The sequence below is a fragment of the Topomyia yanbarensis genome, chromosome 2 (genome assembly GCF_030247195.1).
Source record: "Topomyia yanbarensis strain Yona2022 chromosome 2, ASM3024719v1, whole genome shotgun sequence".
NCBI classification, from domain to species: domain Eukaryota; kingdom Metazoa; phylum Arthropoda; class Insecta; order Diptera; family Culicidae; genus Topomyia; species Topomyia yanbarensis.
This window is the reverse complement of record NC_080671.1, coordinates 212,071,542-212,085,667: the sequence shown is the minus strand read 5'-3', so window position 1 is coordinate 212,085,667 and position 14,126 is coordinate 212,071,542. Positions and strand designations below refer to the sequence as shown.

At 34.0% G+C, this 14,126-nt stretch overlaps 1 protein-coding gene across 11 annotated transcripts in view; it reads left to right on the top strand.

Moving 5' to 3' along the window:
* LOC131682841 (cytoplasmic phosphatidylinositol transfer protein 1) overlaps positions 1 to 14,126 on the top strand; it is a 550,652-nt gene that overhangs the window by 314,962 nt on the left and 221,564 nt on the right. Inside the window, exon 5 of one of the 11 annotated variants that reach the window (XR_009304181.1) lies at positions 8,693 to 9,150. The exons of the other annotated variants lie outside the window; for them this stretch is intronic. The gene's annotated coding sequence lies outside the window, so the exon portion shown is untranslated. Of the gene's footprint in view, positions 1 to 8,692; positions 9,151 to 14,126 lie in introns of those variants that run through there. 11 annotated transcript variants of the gene reach the window in all.

Here is a 14,126-nt window from a genome sequence, read left to right as displayed (position 1 = left end):
AGGGTGGTGTCTTTGGCAATATTCATAGGCAGGTCGACATGTGTCCTACGGCGAACAAATTAGTTCCGAACTCGCCCACTAGGCGGCGCTAACGAGAATGAAACTTTCCTAATATTATAGATATATTTCTAAAGTCTGTTAATTTGAGAAAACGCTGTTTTTGATAGTTCTCCGGGAGGACAAGTGCTGTTTGACAATGTATAGAAAAATTTCGATTTTACCCGCTAGGTGACACTAGTGAGCACGCATTTTTCCTTTCATTTGCTGCATCTCAATATAAAGGCAGTTTAGAAGAGTGGTGTCATCAACAAAGTTTCTCGAGAGGTCGAAGACTACCCAACGGTAACAGAACAGTTTAGAATACTGTCACTGTGGCGCTAGTGAGCGTACATGCTTTCGGCATGTAGTAGATAATGATATATCTCAAATATCTAATGATTGTCAAGGACGTAGTAGCTGTTACGTTTTGTGTCAGCTTAAACTCTTCGGTTGGAATACAGTCAATGACTGCCGCCAGCCATCATTCCATCCAATGATGCACAGGCGTGCCAGTTTCATGCATACAATGACCAGCACATATCTCAGAAAAAGCAGAACGCTCTTTTTTCGGAGTTCAATAAACGGATTGCAAAAGTGCGCGCGCGAAGGGGTGGTTGGGTGCGAGAGACCCCGCTGTTTAAATTATGCGTGGCGGGTTCAGACAAATTCATCGTTTGGTTAATTTTCTTTTGGCAAGCGGTAGTGCGATTGACGATTTTATTAGCATTGGTTGTTGCGTTGTGTGAAGAAGATGATGTTGGCTTTTTGGATACTGATATAATATGTTTCTGACGTTGATTTGATACTCGGGGCAATGTGGGACAACTTTTTACATATCATCTATGTATATGCTGCTATAAACACAGTTTGATTGTATAACTGCTGCATGTATGACGGGATTTGTACAGCCACATTAAGACCGGTTTATTTTATGTCCTGCTAAATGATTTTACTTATTTCGCAGTTCAACTAGTAAAATGCTCCATTAAAAGAAATATCCTGGCACTACATTCGTTGTTGGTTAATATCATACGTGGCAATTACAGGGTTATTGCGAAAATTCCATCCTAAGAAACATGCTTGGTAAAGGTTTGTACATTTTATGTATAGGGTATTCGTCTTAACTCTCTAATGCTGACATTCTACGTGCAAATGCCCTTCTGCTGGGCTCTTAACTGTAGAGTGAGTTCAATTTACAGTAAGTCCAAAAACTATTTGTTATCTGATTTGGCATTTAATTTACTTTATTTGTACATGCCATACTTTAAAGCGGCCTATTTCTAAAAATATTCAGCAAGACGAATGCATTTTGATCCCACTATACATATGTGTTATGGAATATTCAATAATCAGGGCCGGTGGGTAATGTGGTTAGTAAAGGTAGTACTATCCACTTGAGTAATTATCCACTTGAAACTTTGGAACAAACCTAACATTTGAATTTTGCCACGCATGTGTCTCGGGTGCACGTTTGAAATTTTCGAGGTATCACCAAGATTCCATTTGCACAAACGCGTCGAAAGCTCTTTATGTGAATGTAATGCAAGCGTATGTAGGGGCAGATAGGGTAAAATATACCCCCAAGAAAATATAATCATAACTTAGCTGTAGACCATCAATTGGGAGAATTTAATTAATGACATCATTTAGCCAACATTTGACTCTGAAATCACAATCGCTTTGCAAAATATTCAGGAACATGAAAAATATCCAATTTTTCAAAATCATTGTAAATTGCTCATTGAAAAATGGGCAGGGCAAAACGCACCTGTGCGGGGTAAAATGCACCACAACAACGTGGCACAATACATCATAACAAATATCGAAATAGCTGAATTCAATTAACAGCCTCAGTGTATTCTACTTGACTTCGGTTGTGTCTCTGATATTACCTACCCATCTTTTTCTCTCTAGTGCTACCTAGTAACTGAAATCAACGTTAATCTTTATGTCGCACATCATGAGAACTTGACTGATAGTATCATTTTCATGAATTATCAAACATTTGACTTAATCTACTATGTAGCAGAAGTTGTAGTCTCCCTAGCGATGAGTGAGTTCTGAACTAATCTGATCGCCGCAAGACCAGAGTGTATGTAAGGAGAGTGAAGACAGCTGTCATGATTATCTGTCAGTGACATTCCAAACGGACAAACGACCTCTCAAAATACATGGATTTGAATGACACTGACAAATAAGCATTGTTCCAATTTTGACAGTGTCGTCACTCTCCTTATATGCACTCAGCGCAAGTAATAACTCAACCTGTCCATGAATTTTGCCACCCATCCAAATTATCTAAATCCAAATTAAATTGTATTAGTGTGGTTTGAATAGCTGTATCTGCCATACGCGAGCGGTGGGTGGCAAGTCTAGTTTACACTTGTATAACGATATAGCTATTCAAACAGGGTTGCTATGGTTACTAATAAAATCCACCTGTTTTGAAGTCTTACTGCTTCTTTAGTTAATAACTTTTCTCAACGAATTTTTATAAACTTGTAATGTTCCCCGAATGTGTTTAGTAGAAGAATACCTTTAGAAATATATAGTGTTCTGATTAATTGATTGATGAGGTGATTTTTTAAGAATTTATTTTCAATGTTAACCGATTTTCCATACAAACTTCCATATAAACTTTGAAATTTTTGTCTTTTGCAAATTAATTCTTCCAAGAGTCACCCGTTACCTCCTAAAAAACAATAGATGTCTGATTTTTATAGGAAATTTGTCAAGGAAACAAAGTCTAGAAGACCACAAAACGATCTGATGCTTGTGAAAAAAGTTATTAAGCAAAAACCGATTGATGCCCTGAAGATTAATGAAAATTTTACTTTTCATAGCATCACTGCTGCTGACGGTCGAATTATATACAAAATCTTTAATTTTCTCTTATTATTTACAAAAGAAGACTCAATTTATCCCTCAAAACTTATGCGAAGTGGCCAAAGAGTATAGAAAAATGATTTAGACACATTAAGAGAAGATCAAAACAAAATTGCATATAATTGAACAACCAACAACAGTGGTGCTAGAAAAAATGAATATTTTATCAATCGTTAGAGCATCAATTGGTTTCAGCTTAATAACTTTTTTCTCAAGCGTCAGATCGTTTCGTAGTTTTCGAGACTTTGTTTCTGTGTTAAATTTCCTACAAAAGACATATAACGGTTTATTTTTAGGAAGCAATGGGCGACCCCTGGAGGAATATATATATATACAGCAATTCCATGAAAAAAGTTATACGATCTCAACATTCTGCAATATTTGGTAGAATCGTTTCTTACCGAGAAATATTAGATAATTTTTTTTATTTCGTCATTAGGGTTTTATCTTTCCACGTTAGACTGGTTCAAAACTTTGAATTTTTTTAAAAATTCATTACTTTTGAACCACTGAACCGATTTTCATGGGTTATAGTTCAAATGAAAGGTATTTAAGTGCTTCAAGAAAAAATTATTAACTTTAAAAATATTGAGTTTTGTACGAACAAAATACGCATTAATTGATTTTCCTTGATTTTTACTGCGAGGCTCCTTGAATACTCCATACTTTTATATTTTCATTTGAAAGATCATTCAATTCTACACAGTATCTTCAAACATATTTTTGAGTCAGATCTAGAGGTTTCGAGATATAATTTTTTGAAAATAAAAAATCTATGTATACACCCCACATGCATGGAATTGATGAAACCGCATGGTAGTTCACCATACACCTCCAGCGAGTCACAGCAGCTGTGAATAAAGAAATCGATGATTTACTTACAAGCTGGGTGCAACATTCGTTTGAACCTGGTAGCTGTCCATTAACAACTAAGAAATAGACATTACAGACTCTCGCGTTCAAAATATTTTTACCGAGCGTCATCTTTGGTTAGAAATTCCACTTCAATAAAAATCTTGGTGGTTTTGAAAGGTTCATATTTCGGCATTATTTATTGTTGTATCAAAAATCCAGAAGTAGCATAAAGAGAAATAAGTAAAACATTTTTGTTACTATGTTTTAATTGCCGCAAGGTTCTACTGTATCGATTTTGTTGGCTATTTTCGGCAAATTTGAGACTAAGAGAAACGAAAGCAATGAAATTGAAAGACGGATAGGTATTCTAGAGCGAATTAGTTATAAACTTAGAACGGAAAACTAGAACTAGGCAGCCTCATATGGGCATGATCGAAAGGAAATGTGAAGAATTCTTTGCCTTCTGCAGAGTAGGAGTTGGGCGTTGCACCCAAGTCTACCGCATGGTCTATGGTAGAACATAACTCATCATCATGATTTACCGTCGACGCCGGCAAAAAATTCTTCACAAATCCTCGCCTAGAACGACCATGCGATCATTCTTCTCCCTTTCTGCTAGCATCAAGCCGTGACAATGACAACTTTATTCGTTTTATTTTTCACAAGCCATTTCATGTCTTTAGCTATAATTTAACATATATTTCTTCCGTCTAAAATGAATACCGTTTGACAATAATATAGGCTTAAACTATAGAATGACTGTGTTCCCAAAATTTGCTTTACACGTGTATAACGATTTTTAACTTTTTTCCATTTTATTGTATTCGGATTCCGAAAAAGCTGATAGTGTATTTTTGAATCTGGCTTAGAAAATCGTCCAATTCTTCGTCTTTAAAATAAATAGCACAACGGTGAATAGTACATTGAGCTTTCACCCAATGAAAGCCTTGAACTGCATCCTGCACAACGAAAGAATAATTCTCCGAAAAATCACAGATAATGATGGTCCTGCAACGGCTTCTTCGGTCTCGGGATCATTTGGTTCACACAGTTTATTGTAGCAACAAAAACAAATGAAGGAGCTGCTCTCATCTATTTTCATCTTTTTCCATTGCACAATCGTACAATTTATTGGTGAGTTTTCTGATACGCGTACTCAACATCCAAATACCGCAAACTGAACACTTACGTTTCATTTTACGAGATTCTTCAATTGAACTATTGTTGTAGGAAACTCCGTTTTCTAACTGATCTTTCAAAACATTCCTGGTTTTATGTACCGAACCTACGAGCTAGTGATGTAGTACCAGCAAAAGCAAAATTTACCTATTTCATCAACCTTCTTACGACAAAAGCTATTGAAACAAACCCGAAATACAGGTAAAACTTCCATACCTACCTAAAACTATCTGCTAGTCATACCAACCACACGCAAAAGAATTATCTATGTTTGATTCTACAAATTATTTTTTTATTTTCAATCACGATTAAATATTTATTTTAAATCAAGGCATTTAGTGAACTAAAATGGATTTTTGGGTTAGATCAACAAAAATATTTATTAAATTAATCTTACAGGTTTTGTTATTTGTGATTTTCGAAGAGCGACAAAATTATTATTTATTTCAAAAAAATCAGTGATTAAAGCAAAAATATGCTACTAATTGATTCCAAGGGTTTTCCTACATTAACTCGACAAATCTTGTTGGATTGAAACATAGTCATAAAAGTTTGTTCCAACCAATAAGAAAGTTGATTACGCGTGCGACAAAACTGGAAAACTTTACGGTCGCTTGCCTTGTCAAGATCCGGAGGATCAAATTCTGAAGTGTTCAAACGAACGTAAGTAATCGAATTGCTTTTTTGATGTGCTACTTTGCCAAAAAATCTAAAAAAAAAACAATATTGAAAAAGTACCCCTCCAGCGATATGTGGACTAGTTCCAAAGCAACAAAGGTCGTTCGAGTTCGACGTCAAGCGAGCATATGACCGAGGAACGAACCGAGCGGAAACGTCATGCAGAAGTGCTGGTTTACGTGAGTTGACTGTCGCTATGCCGACTATTCGAGAATGCGCCGGTACGTCTACAGTGGTTCTACCTTAAATCGAGAAGCTTCTAAACAAAACAAAATTCTTCAGTGGAAAGTCACTTATAATTTGATCTTTTGTAATAAGTTGACAACAATTCATTCGTTTGAAGGTACAACGGATGCTACGACAAATCAGTTGGATTTTTCGACGCGCGAATGAATTCAACAGGGACGATCACACCCATAGAAGCTTTAGGGAATGCACAGTTCCAGTAGTACAGGATGTCCTGCAAAAAATAAAATTGCGTCAACAAAACAAAATTGGTTTTGATTTAACATTCTAAATGCGTTATTTTGAACATTTATTGCATTTAAAACAATAAAAGGTACAATTTGAATTGACAAAATTGTTTTCTCGATTCAATGTTCGATATGCATTGATTCAAATATTTGTAGCGTTTAAAGCAACAAAATGAGCTTATTAAAACAACAAAATTGTATTTTTGTTTCTTTTATGGTTATGATGAGATCCATAAAATACTTTTTTGATTCAACTTTTTTACATGTTTGATCCAATAAATTATTCAGAGTTATGTCAACAATTGTTTTATTTGTATCAACAGACATTTTTTATTGAACACAGAACAACATGATAAATTTGTTGGTGTAACCCTCATATTATTTGAGATTAATAATTATTTTTCTGCGTGCATGTCCTTTGTTTCAGCAAATAGGTTGAATACTCTTTTTTCAATTCCGAGCAACACTCCCAATCTAGCCAAAGTGGACGCTCGGTAAAAATATTTTGAACGCGAGGGGAGGGCAGGATCTGCAATGTCCGAATGTTTTTCTACATGGTTAATGGACAACCCCCAAGTTGAAACGAATGTTGCACCCAACTTGTAAGTAAATCATAGATTTCTTTATTCACAGCTGCTGTGACTCGCTGGAAGTGTATGGTGAACTACCATGCGGTTACATCGTTTCCATGCATGTGGGGTGTATACATAGATTTTTTTATTTTCAAAACTTTATATCTCCGAAACCTCTAGATCTGGTTCAAAAATATGTTTGGAGATGTTGTGTAGAATTGAATGATCTTTCAAATGAAAATATAAAAGTATGGAGTATTCAAGGCTCCTAGCAGTAACAATCAAGAAAATCCATTTAATGCGTATTTTGTTCGTACAAAACTTAATATTTTTTAAAGCTAACATTTTTTTCTTGAAACTGCACTTAAATACCTTAAATTTGACCTATAACCAATGAAAATCAATTCAGTGGTTCAAAAGTTATGAATTTAAAAAAAAAATCAACTTTTGAAAAATCACTATTTTTTGAACCCGTCTAATGTGGAAAGCGACACCCTAATGAGGAAATAAAAGAAATGTATCTAATATTTTTCGGTAAGGAACGATTCTACCAAATATTGCAGAATTCTGAGAGATCGTATAACTTTTTTTCATGGAATTGCTGTATATATTAGGGTGGGACAAAAATTAGATTCTAGCTCCGAGCAACTTTTTAGGTACCATTTGGGTCCTAGAACAACTGTGCAAATTCTTAGATCGATCGGTGAAACTATATTTTTGCACCCACTGTTTAAAGTTTACATGGGATTTTGCATGGGCAAATTTACTTTTTCAAAATAAATCCTCCAGGAGTCGCCCATTACCTCCCAAAAATAAATTGTTATGTGGCTTTTATAGGAAAATTAACAAAGAAACAAAGTCTCGAAAACCTCGAAACGATCGGACACTTGAGAAAAAAGTTATTAAGCAGAAACCAATTGATGCTCTGACGATTGATAACATCTTGAGCGTTTTTTCAAAACGTCATATCTGCAATGAGTTACTCTCTTTGTTTACTTTCTCTTCTGTTAATAATTCGGTAACTTTAACATTTATCCCTCAACTCTTTGCATAATATGCTAATTAAAACCACTGTCTTTCGATCTGTACTATAAAATAAGTGAAAAGTGTTATACTGACGCTGTGAAAATCGAAAGAGAAAGTAAACAAAGAGAGTAACTCATTGCAGATATGACTTTTTGAAAAAACGCTCAAGAAATATGCATTTTTTTAGCACCACTGCTGTTGGTTGTCCAATTATATGAAATTTTATTTTGATTTTCTTTTAATGTGTCTAAATCATTTATCTATACTGTTTGGCTACTTTGCAAGGGTTTTGAGAGATAAATTGAGGCTTTTTTTGTACATAATAAGAGAAAGTTAAAAATTTTGTATGTAATTAGACCGTCAGAAGCAATGATGCTATGAAAAGTGAAATTTTCATCAATCTTCAGGGCATCAATCGGTTTTTGCTTAAAAACTTTTTCCACAAGCATCAGATCATTTTGCAGTCTTCTAGGCTTTATTTCCTTGACAAATTTCCTATAAGAAGCAGTCATCCATTTGTTTTTAGGAGGTAACGGGCGACTCTTGGAAGAATTAATTTGCTAAAGACAATTTCTATTTTTTCAAATAACCATGTCCCACTCTAATATATATATATATATATATATATATATATATATATATATATATATATATATATATATATATATATATATATATATATATATATATATATATATATATATATATATATATATATATATATATATATATATATATATATATATATATATATATATATATATATATATATATATATATATATATATATATATATATATATATATATATATATATATATATATATATATATATATATATATATATATATATATATATATATATATATATATATATATATATATATATATTGTTCGGCATGTAATTTCTATATATCTAATACTAGACTTAAGAATTGAACTACACTTGAATTACCTAAATTGTAAATATTGAATCAACTTCTAGTGCACCTCGAAATAACAACCTTGCAACTAGAATTTCAAAAATTATGCCAGCTACTCAGTCTGTGCAAAACGAGACGAACGCTACTATGCACGCTCTGCAGTGTAGCAGCCCACTGAGACGTCCAAAAAATTGTTTCAAAATCGTTCAACACGGGTCCAACGATGGACGTTCGTTGAACGGTTATTTGGACGTTGTCCATATTGGTCCAACGAACGTCCTTCATTGGACGATTTTGAAACCAACCGTTCTTAGAGGGAGGTAGTAGATGGAGAGAGAAGAGAGTGAAGCCAGCGCGATCACAGCTGATCCCGGCTGGTTATATAATGTACATAGTTTAATTGAAAATAAATCTCTTGGTGGAAGGATGGTGGATTCTGTGTTCTGTGTCTTGTGCAGAAAAGAAAGCCGTCGGTAGGCAATAAAATTTCAAAGTCCCCAGCGGGTTGGTGGCCTTATAGCGGTAAGTTTGAATCTAGTTGGTACCGCCACACGGTACTATCTTTGATATTAGGCCCGAGTTTAGTCCGGCCTAAGACGTTAGTACCTGTCATTACAGAAATGGCTGCATCCTGAAGCCAAATGAAAACAGTGTAAAAGGCCGCCATGTTCCTCTTGCATACATCTCAATAATTTGAATCAACTTTTCGAACTTTATGTGCAATATTATGGCCCATGTTGCACAAAAATCATATGAGGGCAAGTAAGCAAGTTTTATCCCGTACGAAAAACAGGTGTAATCGAATTTTAAATGCATTTTTTAAATGTTCTTTATCGTCCTATATCTAGAAGGTGCTACACGCTCATTTCGAAATTCCACATCGAAGAGTTATATTGTAGGTTAGCAGAAGTCGAATCATATTGAAACAAACTGTCGAACGAAATTTTATAATTGGATTCAGAAATGAAAATTGTTTTCGTTCGTTAGTTTACCTATGGCTATCAAAATGAGTGAAGTTTAATTTGCTCACATTTTTAGTTATTTTAACATGAGGAAAAGAATATATAATCACAATTTGTTCCCTTTTCTAGTTGTATCTTCTCTCAAAGAACACCATAAGCAAGTGGAAGTTTATTTATATTTTTACTGCTTTCGAAAGAGTTCAAAACTAAGATTGAATAAAAAAAATTGTAAATGAAGCCATGCCATATAGCCTAAGTAACACTTTTAAATATGACGGCAAACAAACTGTTACAAATATTATCATTTTGATCGTTATTTAAATGTTATCGGAGCTTGTTTGTATTGTTTCGTAATTTATAATTTTCTAGCATATCTTGAACGATTTGCATTTCCGCTGTAGTACAAATTTTCGTTTAATTCTTTATGATAGAACAGATATGCACAGGGTATGAAAGAGCTGTGAAAGCTGAGACTAGACAAATGACTTGGCAAAATTACGCAAAAAGTTGAATATGGAAAAATCACTTAAATCGTGTCGGAACTTAAGGGGGGTTGTGTAAGGTATTATCGGCAAAAAATTAGATACTTTAATTTTTTTTTCGATGCAAAGATTCTTTGTCTTTTCAGTCAGGCGCCACATCGAAAACTGTACAGCATAACTCAAAATCTACTGGACCAAACGTTGAGACATTTGCACAGTTGTTTTTCACAGCATTTCACAAATAGTTAAGGGAGCTTTTATTTTTTGGTCGATTTTCGGTTTTTTCGTAGTACTTTGAAACCAAAGTCCGATTATTGCTAAAACAACGATTAACATGTTATTATAACGTAATAATATTTAGCAGTTTGCAAAAAGCTCTTGTAGTTGCCTGGGCAATGATGCGAAGAAGAAGAAGAAGAACTGTGCAAAATTCAGAACGATTGGTCCAAGAAATTTTGTCTGCATCCAGTATCAGGTTCAATTTGTAAATTTATAATTGTCAGTTCATTATCAGACAGATGGCAGACTATAGGAAATAACTAATTATAATTTTTATTAATTAAAATTACTGGACTTTTGGTATTTCAGGATTGATTGGGTAGTCGTGCTGATAATTTGAATTACTTCATTTTCAGCAAAGTAGGTCTGCCAAATTCTATATGCATGGTTAGTAGACTAGTTGGGTAAGATGGTATAATAAGCCCCACCAGGCTAAAATTTCATATTTCCATTCCATGGACGACATAATTATCTGAAGCAAATAAATAATTTTTATGGCATTTTTCATGTGTTGCAGAACAGCAACTGATACAAACTTTTCAAAAGATGTAAGCCTCCACTCTTTTTCTATAAGCATTAAATTTAATTTGGAACAGTCAGATTTGGCTGAACTGACTACTAAGTGTAATGTTAGAGAAGCTCTTCAAGCCCTTGGAGTGGCTAGCGCCTAACAATACAACTCTATAACGTTCTCGATAATATGCACCATTATTAGCAAAATAACGTTTTAGTCAATTATGGATCTTAAATAAGAAATTGTTTAAGCGGTTACTCCACTGTAAAATTTTAAAACAATCGATTTTCTATTTATTAGTCTAAAATGTGCTTTAGGATGTAAAAAATGATATCCCAAAACATGGAGAACGAAAACAATTCAAAAATATACAAATCTCGACAAACATATGATAACGGCGTATAAGCCAACTGTCAAATTTCACTTTGAGAGGAAACTCTGGACAAACCGTTACTCACCAAGCACAAACGTTGGTAGTAAACGTAAGAGAAAAGTTTTCTCTTTCATTAACTGATGTGAACTGTATTCAGCCAGTAACGGTTTGTCCGGAATTTCCTTTCAAAGAGAATTTTGACAGTTGGCTTTTACGCCGTAATCATACGTTTGTCGAGAAATTTTCAATTTTGCCGCAACGCTTTTTATGTATAACCCATGTGTACTGCAAACTTTACCCGCGTTTTTCTCGAAACCACTGGCCGGAAATGTAACTCGAAAAAATGATTTTTGGTCGCTTTGAAATTTTCACAGTATATTCAAAATTGATTTCTCCAGTCACGTACGCAGGATTAATTTTTTTATTGCTTACCTTTTTATTGATTAACGATTTTGTGTAGATTTTTATGACATTTTCTACGTTTTATCACTCAAAACTGCGCCATTTCGCTTAAAGTCAAAATATCGAAAAAATCCTACGTACATTGCCATTGACATAAGAAATCAGAAAAACTTTAGTTTTTGGCGCTAGGTAAAAAATCACGGGAGATAGATTTCCGACCATGGACCCCTTCCAAAAACGCGCATGAGGTGAAAATGCTGCAGAGCCGCCATCTTGTGATGAAATTGCTCGAAAAAATTATTTTATTTGATACAATACTTATGTTATAAATCCCATTCACAAGATGTCGATTCTCCATTTTATTGAGCAATAAAAAATTTCTCGAAATGGCATAAACAGTGAATTTTAAATTAACTTTATTGTACAGTTTTTTAACATAGCCGTGTATTGCTGATCAGAACGCAGCAATGCAAATGGCATCATCATGTTACCGGAAGAAGACAAAAATTTGTCATGCTTCTCCTGCACACATTTCGTTATTTTCAATCCTCTCTTCGGCTTTCTTCTGGATAAATATGGCTCCCTTTGCTCGCAATAAAGATGGCAATAAATAAGCCAGTTCATCAGGTAGGAAAGACAAGCTCTGTCGAACTACACTAATAAAATAAAATACCAATTAATGCGTCGAAAACTACGCATTTTCAATAAAAGTGGAATAACCCATTAAGTGGGTAAAGAGTTCGTATCCATAAATGAATACAGCTCTTGTATGTCAACCTGGGTATGCTTTACCCTTTATTTTTCGCAGAACTGTTACAACAAAACGCGTGAAAAATATTCATTCATTAAAATCGCGCCAGAATGAAAAATACTGTCAATAGAATTATTTCTGAATTAAAAAAACATAAAATAACATTCATTTCACATTATTGTCTCCTTAACTACTTAACAAAATAAAACTGCCAACTGGATATATTTTTGGTGGCTGGATCTTTTGGCTGCTCTAAAAATGCCAAACTTGTGCATATTTGCAACATCCTCAGTAGTTTAAACAGCCGTTTTTACGAGCATTGCCGAAATGTTCCGTTTCCGCCACGTACTCAGATGCAGGCCGGTAATTTGCAGGTTCCATTACGAACCTTAGTTTGCAGGTAAACTCGCTTAAAATAATTCTTAATGACTTTTCACTCATTATTAAGATCAGTATATCCATTGACATTATCTCATCGAGTAGTTGTGAAATGAATAAAAAGCACCCAATGTTAGAAGCAAAAAAATACCCATTTTTTGACAGCTCGAATAACTTTCGAAAATGGGCAATTTGAATACTTAAAATGGGTAAAGTTTTTTTACCGTGTTTATCTACCCGCATTTTTTGTTATTACCTCGTTCTTTCCTTCTCTCTATACGCTTGATTCCAATTGCACATCAAAGGGTTTCAGTAGACTTGGATAAATTGAGATCAATTCAATCAATTCAGATCAAAGTTGTTTCTGTGAATTAAAAACAGAACTACAATAAGAATTGTTTTGATTCTTTTCTTTTTGCTTATCGCTAAGAGAATAAGCGGGACCATTTAATTCGTTAATATAAATCCATAACATATTTTCACGAATTATTGCCCATATATCTATTGTATCACACATCGAAGAAAGTAAATAACGGAAGAAAATTATTGTTTTAGGGGATAGATCCAAACAAATGACAATTGGATATAGATCGTAAAATGCAATATTTTATGAATTTTCCTACACTCGTGGTTAGCAAATTGAATCAGAATGTTAACAGCTTAGAAATTAGCTCCACAAATACTCTAAGCTAAGAGTAAATAATTGATTTTAAATATGTGCAATGTTCCAATAAGAATAAAATCACATAAAACATCTGAACACAAAATATTTTGAAATTTATTGTGAACACAACGGTGATCAATATATTTATTTCGATTTTTGGCATATGCATCAATAGTTCTGAACAACCGCTGCATTATTCCAAAACATTGCTTGAACCGCGAATCAGAAAAGAATACGACATAAATATGGAATACGTCATATTAAAATATTAATTAACTCTATAGAAATAATTAAACAGGTATAAGATTTTGTCAGTTGTTGTAATGATCATAAGTTAGTTTGAAGCAAAATTGCGTATAAACGGCAGAAATAGTTACAGGGTGTTGGCAAAAATATATTTCTAGGATCACTATGCTATATTTCACCCTAAGGAGGAAAATTTGGTAAAAACCAAAATTCCTCACTAGGGTGAAAATTTGTTGGTAAAAACCAGTCTTTGTACAGGAGGGCACAAATCCTTATTTCATACTATGTTGCGTTTCGGCTTCGCCTCATCAGAAACCGACACTAACACATTGTCGGAATAGATTAGCGCCGGCTTGACGCAAATCCCTTAAAACTAAAACACACTATGTGTTTCAATCAAACGACTGATCAAACGTGATGTCCCGTTGGAGCAGAAGTTCTGTTT